Source organism: Lissotriton vulgaris, unplaced genomic scaffold, assembly GCF_964263255.1.
Source record: "Lissotriton vulgaris unplaced genomic scaffold, aLisVul1.2 SCAFFOLD_747, whole genome shotgun sequence".
Taxonomy (NCBI): domain Eukaryota; kingdom Metazoa; phylum Chordata; class Amphibia; order Caudata; family Salamandridae; genus Lissotriton; species Lissotriton vulgaris.
The window spans coordinates 174,175-196,109 of NW_028251225.1; positions in this window are offsets into that span (position 1 = coordinate 174,175).

Genomic DNA, 21,935 nt, shown 5'->3' on the forward strand with positions numbered 1-21,935 from the left:
TTAGATTGATGTCATTATAATCCTTCCATTCAGTTTTGTTCTTTAAATTCCCAGTCCAGTGTACAGAGGTTGTATTAACTCCTTCATGAAAGATGATAGCCAAAGTAATACAAGTTATTCCCAATAATAGGGGGGGACTTCAATTCGCACTTTGAACCGTTACCTGGATTACTTGATGGACCCTCCCTAGAGGAGGATTCAAGTTGGCAGGTTCCCCCAACAGAGGCCCCCCTCCTAGAGCATGGACACCGCTGGCCGTTCAAATAAACACACTTAATCTCACCTACGGCTTGAGAGCTTGTAACAGCCGCACCAGGTCTGATATTCCGAGCAAATGTACGTTCAATAGGGCGGGGAGTGAATCCAGACTAGATTACTTCCTGGTACAGTTGCATGCATGGAAAAGGGTCCTGGACTTCAGAGTAATGCCTAGACAGGATAGTGATCATAATGCTTTAGAACTAGACTTTGCCACCCCCTGTCTGGAGGAGAGCGCACCAAGTGAGCAAAAGCATGGAGAGGGATACCTCCTGGACAACAATAGGAAGAGGATTAAATGGGAAAACCTTGCTTCCAGCGAAGATAAGATAGCCGCCCTATATGCTGGAATCATTCCAACCTTAGAAGAGGCCTTTGATTTATGGAACTCAGGTCCTACAAAGGAAATTAGTGAGGACCTAGCAGAGGTACATGAACATTTAATCAGGAAGCTTGAAGATGACCTCTTCAGTACCAGAGCACCTAGAACCCAGGGGCTGAACAAATGCACTTGGTTTAACAGAGCTTGTCGAGATGCAAAACGTGACCTCCTATCTAGTATAAAAGCAGGAGGCCAGAGGGAAGAGATCTCCTCCAGAAGGAAGGCCTACAAAACACGTATAGCTAATGCTAAGATAGAGTGGGATGTACAGCACTGGGAGAATCTATCGGAGTCTTTAACAACAAGAGACTCCCGTAGATTCTGGAGAATAATTAATCATGGTTGTGGGGATCTTCCCACTTCAATCGAACCCAACATTGCTGCAAACGTCTGGCAAAAACATTTCCAGCAGTTATACTCCCTAGAGAATGAGGGGAAAGAAGCAGAAATCCCAATTGCCCCTGTCAGACAGACCTCTGATTTTGGAAAAGGTGATGGACAGAGTTTCTGAATGATGCAGAATACTCCTACCCAGTCAAGAGATCAGGGCTTGATCCATCACTGTTTTTTAGCTCACTACACCATCCCAGCTCAGAACCTGGCTACATGCAAATTAGTCTGTTCCTGTCCCAGTGCATGATGGGAACAGGGCAGACCAAACTACCAAGCCAATTCTTCACCAGAAAGGAGACAAGCTACCGGGGACCGGTTTCTGGCATTTCAGCCATCATCGGCCCGGCTTGCTTGAATCCTGATGGTGCAATGAGCTAGGGACTCACGTCTGAGTATGCCCTCCCACACTTAGTGTGGATAAAATCAATTTTGGAAAAGGTGATGGACAGAGTTTCTGAATGATGCAGAATACTCCTACCCAGTCAAGAGATCAGGGCTTGATCCATCACCGTTTTTTAGCTCACTACACCATCCCAGCTCAGAACCTGGCTACATGCAAATTAGTCTGTTCCTGTCCCAGTGCATGATGGGAACAGGGCAGACCAAACTACCAAGCCAATTCTTCACCAGAAAGGAGACAAGCTACCGGGGACCGGTTTCTGGCATTTCAGCCGTCATCGGCCCGGCTTGCTTGAATCCTGATGGTGCAATGAGCTAGGGACTCACGTCTGAGTATACCCTCCCACATTTAGTGTGGATAAAATCAATTTTGGAAAAGGTGATGGACAGAGTTTCTGAATGATGCAGAATACTCCTACTCAGTCAAGAGATCAGGGCTTGATCCATCACTGTTTTTTAGCTCACTACACCATCCCAGCTCAGAACCTGGCTACATGCAAATTAGTCTGTTCCTGTCCCAGTGCATGATGGGAACAGGGCAGACCAAACTACCAAGCCAATTCTTCACCAGAAAGGAGACAAGCTACCGGGGACCGTTAGCTTGTCTCCTTCCCAGTATAAGAATTGGCTTGGTAGTTTGGTTTGTCCTGTTCCCATCATGCACTGGGACAGGAACATACTAATTTGCATATAGCCAGGTTCTGAAGCTGGGATGATGCAGTGAGCTAAAAAACGGTGATGGATCAAGCCCTGATCTCTTGACTGGGTAGGAGTATTCTGCATCATTCAGAAACTCTGTCCATCACCTTTTCCAAAATTAATTTTATCCACACTATGTGTGGGAGGGTATACTCAGACGTGAGTCCCTAGCTCATTGCACCATCAGGATTCAAGCAAGCCGGGCCGACGACGGCTGAAATGCCAGAAACCGGTCCCCGGTAGCTTGTCTCCTTCCCAGTATAAGAATTGGCTTGGTAGTTTGGTTTGCCCTGTTCCCATCATGCACTGGGACAGGAACATACTAATTTGCATATAGCCAGGTTCTGAAGCTGGGATGGTGCAGTGAGCTAAAAAACGGTGATGGATCAAGCCCTGATCTCTTGACTGGGTAGGAGTATTCTGCATCATTCAGAAACTCTGTCCATCACCTTTTCCAAAATTAGACAGACCTCTGATCCCTTCACCATGAGAGATATTAGGAAGGCGATAGCAGGGCTCACCTCTGGAAAGACACCAGGCCTGGATGGGGTGCCGGGCAACCTATTTAAACATAAACTTGGAATCTGGGCACCCTACCTCATGGTTTTATTCAATGCAGTGCTGGGGGGAATGAAAATACCGGATACTTGGCTGGGAGCGGAGGTGGTCCCAATATTTAAAAAGGGGTCGCCTCTGCTCCCAGCCAACTATCACCCAATCAGCCTCATTGATGTATCCCAAAAGCTGTTTGGTAGATTAGTTCTCAATAGGCTGTTAAGCTGGATGGAGGAGACTGACATCTTAAGCCCTCTCCAGGCGGGTTTCGGAAAAGGAGTTTCAACAGTCGACCAAATACTAAGACTGAACATCATATATTGGAAGACGGTGCTTTTAGAAGGTGGGACATTGTATGCGGTCTTTGTGGACCTCCGCGCCGCCTTCGATTTAGTTCCCAGGGCTAAATTATGGGCGGTGCTGGCTGACTTGGGTATCCCAGGAGACATTCTCCATGTCTTAATCAGGCTGCATACTAACAACTATGCCCGTGTGAGATATGGAAAGGGCGGCAGATTGACAGATAGATTCCCCGTTCGCAGAGGGGTAAGGCAGGGCTGCGTATTGGCGCCGACCCTGTTTTGCTTATACGTGAACGGGGTGATAGAGCACTTGAATAGGATCCCTAACATCGATGCGCCACAACTGAACAGCAGCAGGGTGCCAGCGATTATGTTCGCGGACGACACCCTGCTGCTGTCAAAAACACCAATGGGGTTGCAGAGGGTTCTGAATGGGTTTCTGGGGTTCTGTAATGAAAGGGGCCTAGAAATAAACCCCTCTAAGACCAAATTTATGATCCTCAATCCCAAACCCAAAAGCTGCCCAAATCCCCGCCTAGGATCCACAACCCTAGAAAGAGTACATGTAATAGAATATCTCGGCATAACCCTCAACCAGAACCTGACTTGGCTGCCACATAAAACAAAAGCAACCACAAAACTAGTCTAGAGGGCAGGTGCCATCACATGAATTGCCAAAAAATCACCACTCCGTCCATTGGCACCCGCCATCCATATCTACAAAGCCCAAGCCCTGGGGGGGGCATTATTTATGGGGGTGAGTTATGGGGGCACATACCGCTACATACTGTACAGGTTGCAGAAAATAATTTCATAAGACAACTGGCTGCACTTCCCCCGAGCACTCCTCTACTCCCCCTAACAATGGACCTGGCTTTACGACCAATCACTGAGGAATTGGGCCTCAAACCCCTGACCTACTGGAGGCACTTGTGGAGCAGTCAAGATCTGGTACACTACAGAAATGAACTGCAGGAACTCCTGAGATCAACCTATGCCACCAAAATCCTGTGGATAAAGTACATTAGGGACATGTGCACGTTCCTTGGAGTCCCAGAGTTATGGTCCAACCCAGAAGCAGTGGCTGTAAGGCTCTCCAGAAAGGAACTCTCAAATCTGTTTTATAGAGCTATGCTTCAGAAATCTATCAATTCTATACGGGATGGATCCTAACGGACATATTCATTAAGATAAAAGACTCCTATAGTCCCGAATATGTATTAGACGCTATGACGCCTGTGTCTGTACGGAAGATCTTCATGCAATGGAGATACGGTTCTCTCCCCCTGAGGTCCCTTACTAAATCCTGGGAAGGAAACCTGGACACAGGGGTGTGCCCTGCATGCAAGTATAAACTGGAAAGTGACCTCCACGTGGTCTTGTTCTGCAGAGCATACAGTAGAATTAGGAGATATTGGTTGGTCCCTTATTTGAGGAATTTGGGCTTCCGAACCTATGCTCCGGCCTACAGAGTCCTAAAGACAGACTTATCGGCACCAACGGTGTTCGTAATGGCAAAATTCCTGACGGCAATGTGGCGTTTACGTGCAATAATTATCAGGGACACCAAAGCTGCATGAACATTTCCTTCTTTTTTATAACCAAAATGCATTTTCTAGTAATCAGATTGTAATCATGAGTCTGGCAAACTTCTTAAAATTCATAGCATATTTTTATAATGTTTTTAATGATGAAAATTGTCTGTACATCTTTTATGATCTTCCATGATCGAAATAAAGATTATTTGAATTTGAATTTGATATTTATCCAGTTTGAAGTTGTAATTTGAGTTTCCAATTTGGAACTATGTGCTGTGCATCGTTGTAGCATTACTATAAGGTATTATCCAGTTGTTCCTAAAAACAACATAGACATTACATCTGATGTGCAGTTTGAGCAGGTCATATTTTGATTAGCCTTTTTCAACAATTTGTCAAAAGGCACAGTTTTTGAATATGGAAATGTTAAATACAGAAAACTTCAGAATTTATTTCAGAGATAACTGTAAATGAGTAGTCTTCACAGTCATGGTTCCATATGTAATCAGTTGAAATAAATCATCAATATTTACTTCTTCTTGTTCTAAAACTCCAAGGATGAACATAATAAATGATTGTGCATCTTGTTGAATGTTGAGAGTAAATATTAGTGATCCACTATATATATCTAAAAGATTTCGAATACCTGAAGCATAATATATAACAGTTTTGTCATTCAGCAAATGTTGGAGCAAATGATAGAGCACAGAACACATTATCTTATCTGATTTTTGTTGAATTAGGTTTACTAGATGTGGCAAATGGAACAGTACATTAAGAACAACATTTGCATAGCAGTTGACACATAAACTGTTTTCCAATGGGTTAGCTACAATATCTCTGTCACTTTCCATTTTTCTCTTAACACCCTCTAAATTGTCCTTGTATCCTTTCTTTTCTTGAGCATCTGTAGACAGTTTTTTAAGCTTCACCTTTGAACAGGTCTTCCATTTCTCATAAACAGGGTACAGGCTTAAATGAGGAGCGTATAGACTTCTTAACCGATTGTACTCTCTTACACAACTTACATCACCACTAAATTTCTTGTAATCAAAATCAATCAACAAACCGGACAATGTTCTAACTCATGACAATGTTGCATATGACGCTCCTTCTTTAAGTACAGTACTTCAATATTAACAAAAGCTGCATCTATACTTAAACCTTGTGATTTTTGGCAGTTACAGTATATGCTAGAAAGAGTGGGAACTGCTGACTTCGCACAATCTGTATTTGGAAAACCAATTAAATCAATACCTTTACCCATTGTACCATTTACTAATCCTTCATCAACATTTAAATTATGGCTTGAAAGTCCTCATGTGTAAACGCTTTTCTAATCCTGCTGTTTTGGATCCAGACTACTTCAAATAAACCATCTACACTTAAACCTTCTAATTTATGGATAGTTACAGCATGCACAAGAGAGCGTGGGAACTGCTTGTGCTGCACAAATAGGTCTTCCACTTGCAAAAAACATACAGTGCATTGCCCTTTTTATAAATAGCTCTAATTTCCAAAATATATTTGTTTCTCCAGTTCTTCATTAAAGTTGGAGCACTCTCAGTATAGGTATTAAACAAACTATAGATTTCTGTTCTTCCATCAAATATTACATTAGTACTGCTGCTGTAATGTTACATGGAAATAGCTTCTTGAGAAGGCAACTTTCCAAACCCTGATTCCCCTCTTTTGTCAGAACTCCTTTTCTAATGTCCTTCAGTGTATCTCCATATTCCTCATCAGATGCTTGACACATATATTTCACTCTAGGCTACCACCTACTTCAAGTAGGTGGTAAGACAGTTGCAAACTGGAAGGGGTCCCCACTCCTTTGTGAATGTATGCAAAATATTTTTTAAGAGCAGCCAGTGGTCCCACGGACCACTGCCTGCTCTTATAAAATGAAAAGAAAACTTTTAATTTTTTTCTTTTAAACACATCTCCTTTTCCTTTAATCCGTTGGCTGCTGCTGTCGGCCAACGGCCGTCACAAACACTACCTCAATAGTGCTGCGCACGGCCGTTGGCCGACGCGGCCCGCCCCGTTTCTTAGAACGTTTCGCACTGGCGCAGAACGTTCAGCGCAGCCAACTTGTCAAGAAAAACGGGCTGCATTTGAAAGAGAAAAGTTGCTTTATTTAAAAAGCAAACAAAGACATGGTGGTCTGCTATACTCAACAGCCCACCATCCCTGTGGTATGTGAGATTCCTAAGCGGTCGCAAATTACGACCTACCTCATTAATATTAATGAGGTGTGTCTTTTTAGACCCCATTAGGAAACAAAAAATGTATCTGAGACAATGTTGTTCATTCCATTTTGCAAGTCGCAAAATGTCGAAATATGCGACTCTGAAAATGGAATGGTCGTACATCTGGCCCTCAGTTCGTTGCCGTGCTCACTTTATCATTGATTAGAAGCTTCCATTTTTTCAATACACTTGTTGCCGAATGACAAGAATCACCAGATAATTTCTGGTATCCAGTTTATTGTCATGTTCGACAGGTAGCATTACTAGTAGATGTAGAGTAATTCCTTTGATGTTACATGCAGCTAATCCTGTTGGTGCTGTTACTGCACATGACAACATTGGTTCTGTAGTCTTCAATAGGTAACCTGTGGGAGCTTTATTGAGAAATCTTTTTTCAGTGCCAGCTTGACCACTGGTGTATAATAATATCGGTATATACAAAGAACATTCACATTGTTTCTTCTCATGGAAAAATACATGCTCTATTTTATCTTTAACATCCTTATAAATTTGTTTCTGTTCACAGTACCGTTGTTCTGTTAACTATTCAAAATCCAGTTTCCTCTCTTGCTTGCTGCAGTACACTCCTCACCTCAGCCATAGCTATAGCTGATTCATTTTAAATTATTTATTCTACAAGAGTATCTTGACTCGTGGGGCAAACATTTTTGCTCCTTTGTGAACTCTCTTTAGCTATCTCAGCAGCAATGGTTTCTTCCTGTTCAATCTCATATTTCAACATTTGCAAATAGGTTAGAAAGACTGAACACTCAATACTGTCTTCACAACATTGAAAATAACAGTCTCTTCTTTCTAGAGTTTGGCAACTAAGCTTTCATAGGTTAATTAGATTTCTTTTATTGTGTCTCACCAAACAACTGTCATATCCATGTACTGCATATCTCCCTTCTATGTTTTCAATTACATTAATTCCATATGTTTAGTGTTGAAGTACTTCATAGAAACATATTTTTGATTTCTTTAATAGTATATACCCAACATATTAGATTTCAGAATGTCTCTACTTTCTGGATTAAATTATGCTAGGTACTGTATTTCCGGGTAAGACTGTAATACTCTATTTCGACTGCTTACATGGCCTAAGCTAACCCACATAATTCCTCTTGACTTTGAGAACAAACTAGCCGAGCTCAACCGGTCCGAGCACTCATACAATTATATTTCTCTGTGGGAAAGCATTTTTTTTACCATCTACCTGTTGTTGTGATTTAATCCAAGGATCTACCAGGGAATTATGTGTAACCAGATCTACTAAAGCTTTATATACTTTCTTCTTCCTACCACCATAATGTCCATCCGCCTGCAAACAAGAGCCATCTGGAACATGTTTGTTTAAATCTCCGCAACATACTATTGGCTCTGGCCATTGAGCTAATTCAATGTCCAAGTATTGTAAAACGTCAGGATCATCCTCAGTAGAACCATAGACTGACGTAAGCGTAAAGGTCTTTCCTTTAAAACAGATTTCAAGGATGACCCACCTTCCCCACTGATCTTCTTTCTTTCTTTTAACCGTTATCTCCCTAGTCTTACCCAAAACTGCTACTCCTCTTGTTTTTGTCCCTTGTTTAGTGTTGGCCAATAACCTAAAACCAAGTTGTTCCAATAGATAGCCTCTTGTACCTTCAATATGTGTCTCTTGCAAGCACACCAAGTCCAATCTCAGAGATTTTAGCAACGCTGCCACCCTCAACCTCTTGTTAACACAGTTAAGACCACAAATATTAATTGAGGCGATTCTACACGTCATCATACTTCCACAATTTCCTTATATGAAAGACTGATCTTTTTGTATACCACATACTCTGGAATATGTAGGATGTGTAACTGTGCTGATGATAGGGCTTATAGATTTATGGCTTTGCCGAGAGAAAAAGGGGGTGGGGAGTGCCTGACTTCAGGATGTATTATGTTGCTGCTGCCCTGCAGTATATGCAGGGGTTAATTGGGGGAGGTGGTAAGACCCAAAAAGTTACAAGTATGTCGACAGAAATTTACAAGGCTGTTTTAGGTGAAGAAGCAGAAAATTGTTTCTTAAACTGTACGGAGTATGGGTACTACAAAAGGACCAGGTTTAAAACACTAAAGGCTGCTGTCAGAACCTGGAATGTTTTTTTAAAGAAATCAGGCCTTGGTAGGTTTAATAGATATGTTAGATTATACAAGAATAGGTCAATGCCTGCAGCAATTTTTGCGGATAGTACAATGGCTGGCTGGGCTGAAAGGGGAATTGTTCAGATTGGGGACCTCAGAGGGATTGAAGCGATGTTACAGTTTACAGATCTCGTGACGAAATTCGACATTGATAGGAGATCTTTCTTTAAATATCTTCAGGTTAGGAGCTTTTTGGTGAATAAACAAGGAGGACCTGCAGGATATCAGAGTAATGAAATTTTAGAGAAAATACAAATCTCTGCAGACTGTACAATTAAGAGCTTGTATGCATGCCTGGTGAAAGGAAAAACAGATGATATGGAGAAATTTAGTAACAAATGGGCATCTAAATTGAGTATTCCAAAAGAATTATTTCAAGAGTCACTTGAGCTTGCGCGTACGGTTTTATGTTCGGCACCTTTACAATCACAGCATTATAAAACACTGTACTTCTTATACTTTACCCCAGCGAGAATAGCTAAATGGGGAGGTACTACGGGTATCACTTGTCCAAGGTGCAATCATCCAGAGGCGGATATAATCCATGTTTTCGCCACTTGTCCACAGCTGTACACTCTGATTGAAAATATAGAACGATTTTTAATTAGGTCATTGAAGTTACGCATAACCCTCACACCATCAATATTATTGTTGGGGATGGATCAGGATGGAGGTATAGTACACAAAGGGTTTATCTTTGTGGCTGCTGCAGTTTATAGACTGACTATAGCTAGAGCCTGGTTAGATAAAAACCCACCTATCATGCAAACCTGGTTGGCTAATTTATTGGCAGCCTATAATTTGGAGAAACCTATTTATTCCAGAAAAGGGATAAGAGGTAAAATGAGAGGATTAAAAATATGGGAACCCATAACTAGATGGAAAGAGAATATTGGGCCTCAGTAAGATTAAGGGCTATCCCTCTGCTTTTGGTTTTTGTTGTTTTTTCCTTATTGTGTTTCTATACATATATCAATTGAGTCGTTATTGCCGATCCTATGTTTTACCTTATAGGCAAACAATATGAATTGTATTATACGAAATGTATAAATGTATGATGTGTAAACTGTGCAAAGTATGGAAATAATAAAAATAAGTTAAAAAAAAAAAAAAAAAAAAGGGAAAGCATTTTTTTTGCTGAAACTGTACAATTTCTTGGTAAGATTCTTTTCCGTATAAACCTTCTCCCACATCTCCTTCATTTCTGTTTTCTTTGATTTTGTTAAATATGAAAACACATAGCGAGCAACAGCGATGGAGTTTGTCTGCAACAAATTGTAGATCCATCGTTGCATTCCACATCTTTAGAATAACAGGGGTGTATACATTTTTATACTTGGAAGCCTCTGTTCTTCTGATGTTGCATGTATTTTTGGGTGATATTTGTGTCAGTGTATGTCTGACTGCAGACAAAAAGCTCTTCACTCTTCCTTCTGAGATGACAGTTGTGTGGATCCATAACGACACCTCTTATAACATTTTCCTTTGCATCTGTATTTTTTATGACAGTGCTTCTCTCATCTATGAATTTGAAACACTAGTACTTGTCTCAAGAGGTTGTCAGCACCTTCTTTTGGGATGGCACATGTCACATGGTGTTTGATGAAAGACAAGATAGACTAATCACTGTTTCCTATTTTGGGGCATCTTTTACCCATAATAGCATGTGAATATGTGGAGTACCGCTAGCTTGGTGGTCTTTACGGCAAAATAAATCACCTTCACCAAGAGGGTTAGCTTAGTTGCAGATGAAAGACATCATGGCTTGAAACCTGTGGTTGAAATATCTGCAAATATTTGCAGACTCCAGTGAGAAAAGTTCTTCTGGTGTATTCAGATTGATGGCTTTTATGTTTGTGTTTGCTTCTTGCAATAATTCAAGTAGGTCATTCCACGCATATTCAGCACAACTAAGTGTTATGAACCATGTAGCTGCTCCTAGGTTTCTCAACATGTATTTTAGCTCACCATGATGGCGATACCAATACTCATTGGTGCCAAATTGACTCGCCATCGAATCAATCAAGTTATATTCTAGGTTTTTGTTTTTCCTTGAACTCTGTCAACAAATTCTCTTACTGAGAGATTTTGCTGATTCACTCCTGTCTTGAGAATCTTATTTATTCTCAAACAATACATGAAATATATAGTAAATACACTGGTGAAGTCTGGGGTCCTCTTAATATAGTCGAATTGATCTGTACTCGGATGCTGGTATTTGCACAGGCTGGTCATTATACCTACTACCTACTTCAGTGGGAAACAGATGTGGAAACCAGTGAACTTCTAAACCTTTCTCCCACACACTCAAGGGAGGTCCTCTTGCTTCTTTAATTTTAAATACAACAAAATCATCACCAATAATCTCTTTAGAATGTAGAAGATGGGCACTGTAGAAGGAAGAAACCCTTGATGAGTAACTACTCAGAGTACAATTGGTAGAGTGCCATGCTTGCTCGGCACTGGGAGAGACACACAGAGGGGCCGCAGCTCACCTTGACGAACGTGTGACTATAAGGAACTGCCCTTGCTGCCCCGCTAGTTCAAGTTTAAATTTTAAATAAACTTGGTTCCTATTGGAGGCAAGGCGCTCTACCATATGTACTCTGAGTACTTACTCATCAAGGGTTTCTTCCCTTCACCTCTGGAATAAAGGAGGTAGGGTCAGTACCTTTGGGATCATTTAGTAGTTAGTCCTGATGAAAGCTTGGTTCTTAGATAGAGCCGGCTGAAACATGTTTACGGTTTTTGAGAGTGGAGGGGTGGGTAACTCATTACAAGTTCTCCATACCACCATCCACAGGTCCTGGTGTGACCACCTTTACTCTGGACAGGGTACCCAGTGTTAAAATTGTTAGACGGGACTCCCTGTGGCCAGTTTTATCACTGTTTCTGCACTTATTTTTCCCTTGTGATCCCACATTATTTGTCATTTATTTGTTGCATTGGCTTCCTCCTCCCTATTGCTCCGCCTCGAGCGTTAGTCTGCACGGATGTGTGTTAACAGCCCTATGATGAAGTATGACACAGTTTACCGTGTGTGAGGGCAGGTTTAACACTCCTCTGTGATTCCCCCACTCTTCTGACTTACACCATTTCATGTACACAGTTCCCCTTCTATGTTGTGGTTTCATTCTTTTCCCCATACACAACACTGTTTCAATCAGTGTCTTCATTCAATTTATAATCAAAATAAGTAGCTTCCCCCTGAGAGCAAAGGCCTTATTAACTATCTTCTCAACAGATTCCTTTTGTCTGACTGCTTCTGTCATCTTTTGTACTTCTTAATAGTTTGTAGGAAAGTGGCACTTTTTTGCATAGTTAGCTCCCACCTCTTGCCTGATGAGATTTTGTACTGTAAGTGCACTGGAACCCTGCTAACCAGGTTCTCAGTGCCAGAACTCAGTCACAAACACCATACCAGATAGGCTCAGCATCAGCTACCTCTATAAGACCCTAATAAATGGTACTTCTGGTACCCAGGGCATGGGTACTGAAGAAGGTCCTCTGGGGCTGCAGCACTGGCTGTGCCACCCATGGGACCCCTCATCAAGCAAATGCACTTTGCCATTGCAGGCTGCACATATTGGCGCAAAGAACTTGGAAGAGTCGACATGGCACACAGCCTGTGTGCCATGCCACCCATACACTGCATAAGATATAGGGAAGTCACCCCTCTGCCGACCTTGAGCCCTAAGGCCGGGTGCACTATATCCTATGTGGGGGCATACCAGCATGAGCAGATATGCCCTACAATATCCAGTCTATTCTGAGATGTTGTAAGTACACAGGTAAGTCAAAAGGAGAGCTTGGGCTGAATACTTGCCAACATGAGTTTCCTAGCTCCATGGTGGCTTCACTGGTTTTTAAGGTGTTTGGTACCAAACATCTTGTCTTAATAAATCCTTATTAATAAATTCACACAGGAGACCCACTTAGAGGGTCACTTGAAAACCTACCTAGCCCTGGTGTGGTCTCTGACTTGTGTTTGCCAGTCTGTCACCACCAGATAAGGTTCTGACCTCATGAGGTGAGAGCCAGCCCTGTCAAAGGACAAAAACAAAGCCTGCTCTGGGTAGAGGTGCTTCACACCTCCTCCAGGGCAGGATGGCCTTCTCGGCAGGAAGCTTCAACGGTGATGCCACCTTTGAAATCCAACCCAGGAATCTACAATTAGTGGGGATGCCTGGCCCCCATTTCTGCTCCATTTTAGTGGGAGGAAAGGCGGGAGAGTTAGTTAGATTAGGAGTAGGGTCCCCACTTAGCCTAAACCACCCCTAGGGCAGGGCAGGCAATATGAACCCCTCTCCTGAAATTCAATAATCTTGGGATGGTGGAAAAACAGCCTATCAGGGATAGGGTAGTAGCTCTTCCCACAGGAAGTGGTAACTAGAGGGTATAAACACCCTAAAGGAAAGTACTACCTGTATCCCCTTGTAACAGCCCTAAATTCAGCATTTAGGTGGCACCTGAGGCCTGAACATCAGTTTCGAGGGACAAGAAAAGATCATGATAAAGAAGCCCCCTGCATAAGAACTGAAGCCCTGTTGCAGAGGAAAAAGGCCCAAAACCCTGCCTGCTGCCTCAAGGACTCGACAATCACTACCTACTGTGTCATCCTTAACCGGGAAAACTCCAAGAACCCTGGAGCCCCTTCAGCTTTCAAGAAATTGCAATGAAGCTCTCTTGGAGTGAAAGTATCACTCCCCTGCACTCTGCAGGTACCGATCCCATGAAAACCTGGTTGTCAAAATACTGGAAAAGGAGGTCAGATCTGTCTCCTCAACAAGTTTTGAGATACCAGGACCTACCGGAGCCACGGTGTACCAATACCTAGGGTATCGGACCCCCGACGGCAAACACGAAGAAGTAGAGTATACCACACTCCCAAAGCACCAGAAGCAAGCACCCATCAAGGGAATTTGAGACATCCAAGATTACCTCTCCAAGTTGCCTGCTCCTGACTACGAGGACCTCAAGATGCATGGTGACCAGCTGACCTGTTTGCTCTATCCAATTGTCCACATACTATTTGAAGAACTGTCTTGTTTTTTTACCTGCAGCTCTTTTTTCTCTTAGCACTTTCTCTGCATTTTGCCCCAATTGTTTCTCAGTTGTGATGAGATAGTATCCTTGCTTCTGTTTCCTTTTTTTCTGACTTGTTGATGGCCTTTCAACTGTCTGTATGTAACTACAAATTGATTCTTGAAAAGAAAACAAATTAACTACAGTTACCAGAGGTGAGTTAGGTATACTAAAGCATGTGTTTCAGACTTGAAGAAAAGCTGTCACATGCCAAGCCAAGCTGGTAGTGTGGGCGCAGAGACAGTCTCTGCATTAATATTCGTGACCTTTGTGTAAAGGACTATTTGCCTGAAAGGATGACTAGATTGTGTCAGTACTTGGCTATTTATCTGAGTGAGTGTATGTGTTCACCTGTAGCAGTGCCATCATATATTTAGGTAAGTGTGTTGTTATATAACTCTCTGTTTTACTAAGTCTAAGGCTCTGCAGATGTGTATGCAAGTACCAGAACTAATTCCTCAGGACCTGTGTTAGGGACTAGAGGGGTATATAAGTGTGTTGTTAACTGCTTTTGATACAGCTGCATAAATAAGTACTTTCTGAGTATGTGAGTGAATGTATAAATCCCTCACTAGCTGTCTGAATGGGTGATTGAGAGTCTCTATGATTTTGTGAACAAAAATTTCAGTTGCATTATGGAAAGTATATTCTATGTAATACTTAACTTAGGGGATCTGCAAGTGCATGAGTAACTTATTGAAACTCAAAAAGATATCCTTCTCTGTTGTCATCTTTCAAGCACTAATCACCATGCTTTATGGCAGACCTACAGCTTATCTGTGACAAGAGTTATTTGTACTAAAACATGGGTTTAAGAGTTGATGAGGGGCTTTTACATTCCAATTCAAGCTGGCAGTGAGAGTGCACAGACAGGCTCTGCACTAGTAGGCCTGACTTATGCTTAAAGGGCTTTTTGTCTGAAATGATGACTAGGTTGAGTCAGTGCTTGACTACATGTCTGAGTAAGTGTACATGTCCACTTGTAGCACTGTTATCAGATCCTTAGGTGTGTCGGTATATGACTCTCTGTTTTGTTCAGTCTAAAGCTCTGCAAATGTGTATGTAAGTGCTAAACAAATACTTCAGAACCTGTGTTAGGGAATAGAGTGGTATATAAGTGTGTCTGTACCTGATTTTGTTACTGTAGAATACACTAGTACTTTCTGCACATGTGAGTGAAAGTATAAGTCCCTATGTGGCTGTATGAATGGGTGAGTGAGAGTCTCTATTCTTTTAGGAACATGTATGTCAGTTACATTATTGATGGTATACTCTATGTCTTACTTGGCATAGAGGTCTGCAAGTGCACAAATAACTTATTGAAACTCCAAAGGACATCCCTCATCTTTCAAGCACAAAGCACCGTACTTTATGACATACCTTCAGCTTATCTGCGACATGAGTTGTGTATGTCCTTGGGGTGAGTGGCAAACTCCTCTCCACTGGTGGAGTTCCCAGAGTTTTTGTCACTCTGAACTCTGCTTGGAGTGCCTACCATCAGCAGAGGGGAAATTACTGGTTCGTTCATTGCGCACCTCTCGCTATCAGCAGGTTCAATCAATCAATCAATCAGAACATTTGTAAAGTGCGCTACTCACCCATAAGGGTCTCAAGGTGCTGGAGGTGGGCTGCTACTACTTGAATTGACTTGAATAGCCAGGTCTTGAGAAGTCTTCTGAAGGTAAGCAGGTCCTGGGTCTGCTCTGCTGTAGGAGGATGGGGAGGGTGTTCCAGGTCTTGGCGGCGAGGTGGGAGAATGATCTGCCGCCGGTGGTCGCTCTTTGGATGCTGGGGACTAGGGCGAGGTCAGTGAAGCGGACCTGGCGGTTGGGGCGGTGTTGTGGAGTGCCTTGTGTGCAGTGGTGAGGAGCTTGAAGGTGATCCTCTTGTTGACTGGAAGACAGTGTAGGTCTCCCAGGTAGGGTGTGATGTGGCTGCGGTGAGGGATGTCAAGGATCAGGCATGCTGAGGCGTTTTGGATGTGTTGAAGTTGTTTCAGGAGTTTGGCCAAGGCTCCTGTGTAGAGGGCATTTCCAAAGTCCAGCCTGCTGCTGACAAGGGCCTGGATGACTGTTCTTCTTGTTTTGGTGGGGATCTTGCAGAGCATGCGGAGGGTGTTGAAGCAGGAGGATGAGACGACGTTACCTGCTTCGTCATGGAGAGAGTAGAGTTGAGGATCAACCCTAGGTTGCATGCGTGGTCGGTGAGTGTTGGATCTGTTCTCAGTGCGGTCAGCCACCAGGAGTCATCCCAGGCTGAGGGAATGGAGCAGAGCACGAGGGCTTCCATTTTGTCCGAGTTTACCTTCAGTCAGCAGTTCTTAAACCATTCGGTAACAGCTTCGTTCCTTCATAGAGGTTGATTTTGGCAGTGAGGTGGTCCTTGGTGAGGGAGAGAATCAGCTGGGTGTCATCGGCATAGGGAATGATGTTGAGGTCGTGCATTCGGGCGACGTGGGTGAGCGGTGCCATGTAGATGTTGAACAAAGTTGGGCTAAGGGATGAGCCGTGGGATATGCCGCAGATGATCTCGGTGGCTTGGTAGCGGAAAGGAGGGAGGCGGTAGCTCTGGGTTCTCCGGAGAGGAAAGACTTGGTCCAGTTCAGAGCCTTGTCTTGGATCCCAGCGTCCTGAAGACATGTGCTTAGGGTGCGGTGGCACTCCGTCTCGAAGGCGGCTGACAGGTCCAGGAGGATGAGGGCTGCAATTTCTCCGTTGTCCAGCACGGCCCTGATGTCATCGGGGGCAGCAATGAGGGCAGTTTCAGTGCTGTGGTTGCTGCGGAACCCGGACTGGGACGGGTCCAGGATGCTGTTCTCCTTGAGGTAGTGGGTGAGTTGTCTGTTGATGGTCTTCTCAATGACTTTCACCAGGACAGGAGCAGGGAGATGGGCCGAAAGTTCTTGAGGTCCTTGGGGTTGACCTTGTTTTTTTTTAGTAAGGCGTTGATCTCAGCTTGCTTCCAGCTCTCTGGGAAGGTTGCTGTCTCGAAGAAGATGTTGATGGCTTTCTGGGGATGGGGTGCAACGGTGGAGATGGCTTTTTTGAAGATGGGGTGTGGGCATGGGTCTGACAGAGATCTGGAGTGGATGTTGTTCATGATTTTGATGGTGTTGTTGTCGTTTAAGTTGGTCCAGGAGAGCAGGTGGTCAGTGCGGATGGTGGCCGTGGGGATGGGGGTCTCAGTGGTGTTGGGGTGGTCATGGTGTTGAAGCTGTTGTGGATGTCTGTGATCTTGCGAACGAAGAAGGTGGCAAGGGAGTCGCACAGGTCTTGCGACAGTGGAATATCGTTGGTGTTCGAGCTGGGGTTGGAGAGTTCTTTCACAATGTTGAAGAGCTCTTTGCTTTTGTGTGCATTGTTGTCTAGGCGTTCTTTTGGCAGATCTGATGAGATGATGGTGTCTGCAGGAGGCGTTTTTGCGGGCTGCGTAGCTGTCCGGTGTCTGTTCACGGTGCCATTTCTTCTTTAGCTTTTGGCAGGTTTGCTTGAAGGCCTGGAGGTCTTCAGTGAACCAGCTGGCTTTCTAATTGGTGTGTCTTTCGGAGGGTTTCTTGAGTGGGGCAAGGGAGTTGGCGCAGTTGTTGATCCATTCTCTGAGGTTGCAGGCAGTGGAGTCAGGGTTGGTGGGGTCGATGGGTAGGCTCCGGGCAAGGGTGGTGGTTAGCAGGTGGTTAGCAGGTCTTCAGTGACTTTGCTCCAGCAGCGGCGGGGGATCTGTTGGGTGCGGAGGTGTGTGGTGGGTTTCTGGAAGGGGAAGTGGATGCTGTGATGGTCGGTCCAGTGGAGTTCGGTGGTGTGGTTGAATGGGACGAGGGGGCTTGCGGAGAAGATGGTGTCAAGCGTGTGGCGGGTGCAGTGGGTGGGTGTTGTTATAAGTTGTCTGAGTCCAAGGTTGGTGAGGTTTTCAATCAGGATAGTGGAGTTGGTGTCATTGTTAGTTTCAAGGTGAAAGTTCAGGTCCCCGAGAAGGATGTAGTCTGTGGAGGCGAGGGTGTGTTTGCTGACGAAGTAGGCGATGGAGTCGCTGAACTGTGGTCATGGTCCAGGTGGTCTGTAGACGAGGGTTCCTCTGAGGGTGGTTTGGGATTGGTGAGGATCTGGAAGTTCAGGTGTTTGGCAGTGCTGAGGGTATCGTTGGTGTTGGTTGAGACTCTGAGAGTGTTCCTGTGGACAATGGCGATTCCTCTTCCTACTCCATTGGTGCGGTCCCTGCAGGTGATTTTGTAGCCATCCAGGATGGCTGTGGCGATGTTTGGTGCTGCAGAGGGGTTCAGCCAGGTCTCCGTCAGGAAGGCGACGGCAGGGGAGGCTGAGTCGAGAAGGTCCCAGACTTCAACGATGTGTTTGCGGACGGAGCAGGTGTTGAGAAGGATGCATCTGAGGTAGTTGGGTTCTGTCCTGGTCGGTGGGTTGGCGGGTCTGATGCTGGTGAAGCTGCAGTTCCAGCAGGAGAAGGCTCCTTGGGTGCGCTTCGGGGCAGCCAGGCAGCATGCGTGTGCTCGTCCGGAGTAGAGTGCGTGGAGGGTGTTGGTGTTGTAGCGATGTTGGGTGTCGCAAGGGCCAGGGGTTCTGGCACTGGGGGCTGTCCAGGCGCAGAGGGGCTTGCCTTTGGTGTGCCAGTGGCGCACCTGCTGCGAGCGTCCGTTAATTTATGAACTCATTAGTGTAATGTCTGATATGAAAGCATTGCGTACACCTGCAAAGAACTTAGTGCTGATAAAGAGTGCCAGCTGGCGAGCGCTGTGTCAACAGTCCAACAGATAGTCCACAAGGCTGTTAATGGGGAGATAAACTGCAACAGATACCAGGCGAGAGTGCATGCACTGCTGTTCAGTGTCAGCTGCACGAAGGCATGCTGCAGTGCTCTGACCCCTCCATGGAACTTGGTGTTTCACGTTTGTTCTGTGGGCGTAGGTGAACCGGTGCTACATACACAGTGTACTGATCACTAATCTCAATGAACTGAATACGTTTCCGAACTATGGAAGAAACATCAGAATCTAATGAAAAAATCACCCACGGAGTTTCACAAACGCTTGCAACACCATAATAATATCAGATTGCACAATGAACACATTCCAAAAATATGTTCAATGAAGAGCTTTCAGGAAGAGCTGGAAACATCCACCCTTTGCATTAATTTAATTGGGACTTGAGACATGCCAACTGAGCCCAGTATTTTGAAAAACTAATTAGAGATAATCTGAATCTCGTGCTTAATAGTTTACAATAAGGAGTTGGCCAGGTCCAGTGATAAAGATTTCCCAAACTGTGTTGTAGTGGAACCTGCAAAATTTACCAAAAGCATTTAAATGATGGCAAGCACCACCCAATGTTTTTAAACAGCTAAGTGAACTCTGCCCATGGCTATTCAAAGAGGGACTGAGCCTAAACCAGCTATTCCCAATGTCTTCCCAACTGGTGTTGCACAGCTCTCAAACGATCCACTAGAATGATGCTCTTGGGCATTAAAATGCTTCGATGACTTAAATCTTTCATTGAAATACATTGATTTGGAATGTTATTGAGGCATGTTCTCATTTTCTTTGTACTATATATGAATGTTGGAAACTTAAACAGGCTGTCAGGAGAGAAAGGGCAAAAGGGTTTTGTCATATGGTTACTGCGTTTCTATATATTGTGTTAAGTTAGCATGAGTTTATTAAATGTTTAAACACCATATTTTCCTTCGGCTTCAGTTTGCGCACGACACCTAATTGTTATTGTAGCTTTCAACCTGGACGAAAGATGTGATTTATTTGAGAATAATATGTTATTGCTCTGATATCAGTCGTGCTTGGTACACTTGGTACAAATGTCTGCACACTGAGAACTGCACCCTCTAAGAATAACCTAACACAAGGTTGCTGAAGGCCTGATCCTCGCACCACATTAGACATAACACAAATAATGTTGCTGCCAACATGGGGCTCTATTCGGGTTTAAGATAGAGTTACAGGGAATGAATCAACACACTTGATGCTTCGCATGCAGAGAGCTGGTAGCTGTTGATGTGATCTGCTCCTACTGACCATTAGAGGTATGGGCCCGCCCTGCTAGAACCCAAATGAGACCTTCTTAGATATAATATAATATGCTAAATAGGGTGCGCGAAATATAGGTGATACAGAATTCTATAGATTTTTGCATCATAACATGCTATCACCTTTTGCTTATTATGGATTAGTGACTATGCTGCTAACTCTGATTTTTATAATATGTATGTTGATATTAAACAAGATACTGCGTTTGAGAACTTTGCATTGAAAAATAAACATTTCAAACTTGCACGTGTGTTCTTTGCCTCCCAGTTTCGGTTTGTAATGATTATATAACAAAAGAGTGTTCATGTGTTCCACGATACCTGAGGTACCCTAAGTTCATGTTCTGGATTGTCTAAGTCATTGGGAAGTTATTACTACCGATGAGACACTGTAGCTAGCTTGGTAAGGGGATTTCTGAAACAAAGGTGAGTTTTGGGTCACCCTAACTCACCCAGGTTCTAGATCTCTGTGCACAGTTCTGTGGGAGAACGGAAACCCTGCTACATGGCGCCCAACGTAGGGCCTTATATCATGACACTCGAGTAGTATATCATTCAAACCTTAACCCCTTCATTCCCATTTCCGGAAAACGGCAGTGTTGGAAAAACCTACCTATTTTTGAAATAGGTCTTTTTCAAGCTTGAATCTATCTAAAAAAGGTTTCTTTGAATTACTACCCAGTTGTGCTACAAAGTAATCTTTGTTTTTTCATCTTCCTGTGCTATCATGGCACAAGCCGTGGACATCCCGCAGCATAGTCGAATTGCGGTGCGGGACCACTTGCGGGCTTATAATGTACCTGTGGAAGGCTTGGCTGTTGTTCTAGTGGTGAGTGCGGAACACGCTTACCCGTACGAACTGTTTTATTCGTGGGTGACATTTCCGGCGGTGAACGCTAATTCTGGTGTTTTCCACTCCTACACTGCTACGGCTGTACCGGCTGCGTATGCTCCGTACAGAGCACTGGAGGTTCCTATTGGCGCTTGGCAGCATGGAGTTTGGTTTGGTGGCACCCTACCACACGCTTTAACCGCTACGAGGTTGGGTCCTTTGTCCATTCCGGGCACACCTTGGCCCGCTTTGGCTGGATTCACTCCTCACCCTAATCGAGCCACTTGTGGCATAGCTGATCTGCGGCAACTTCATGAAGTCGCAGTGGCAGTGATTAGAGCGCTTGTTCATTACACTAGCCATAATGTTCAAGACATAGCCCCTAGGGGTGCAGAGCTTCGTGCAGAACAGGCTGGTTTGAAAATCAATCCTGTCATAGTGAATTCCGTAATGGGCAAAAAGCCGCAGGACAAGGATGATTTTCCGTTCTGGCTTGCAGAGAAATTCGGCCAGCTAGAAGCTGTGTTTCCTAATACGAATCCCGTTGATAAGCACCCGATTCTTACACTAAGTTTACCGAAAGATTTGGCACCTGAACTTGTTGACTGTGAGACCTGGGGTAAGACTTTTGCAGCGGTCTATTCGAGGTGCTATGGCACCCCGTCTGTGACCAATCTGGGTGCGGTCCTTAAACGTGTTCAGGATGAACACGGACCAGAGTCGGCGGTTGAATTGGGTATGCGCCTGTGTGGCACCTTTGATGTGGTTTGCGATCTGATCCTTGCAAATGTCAAGGGAGATGCAGTGAACTTTCAGGTTGCTAACGCTTTGGCGTTGATTCCCGAGGCCGAGAGACCCCGTCAGTTGGCAAGGATTATTGTGGATGCTTATAAAACGGTTGGCCGCAATGCAAAGGGGCTTAAGGCTTTTCCTGATAAAGAGAAAAAGCAGCCCCAGGGTCAGACTTCGGAAACTAGTGGTCAACAAAAGTCCAAGAAACAGAATTGGCCTAAAAAGCAG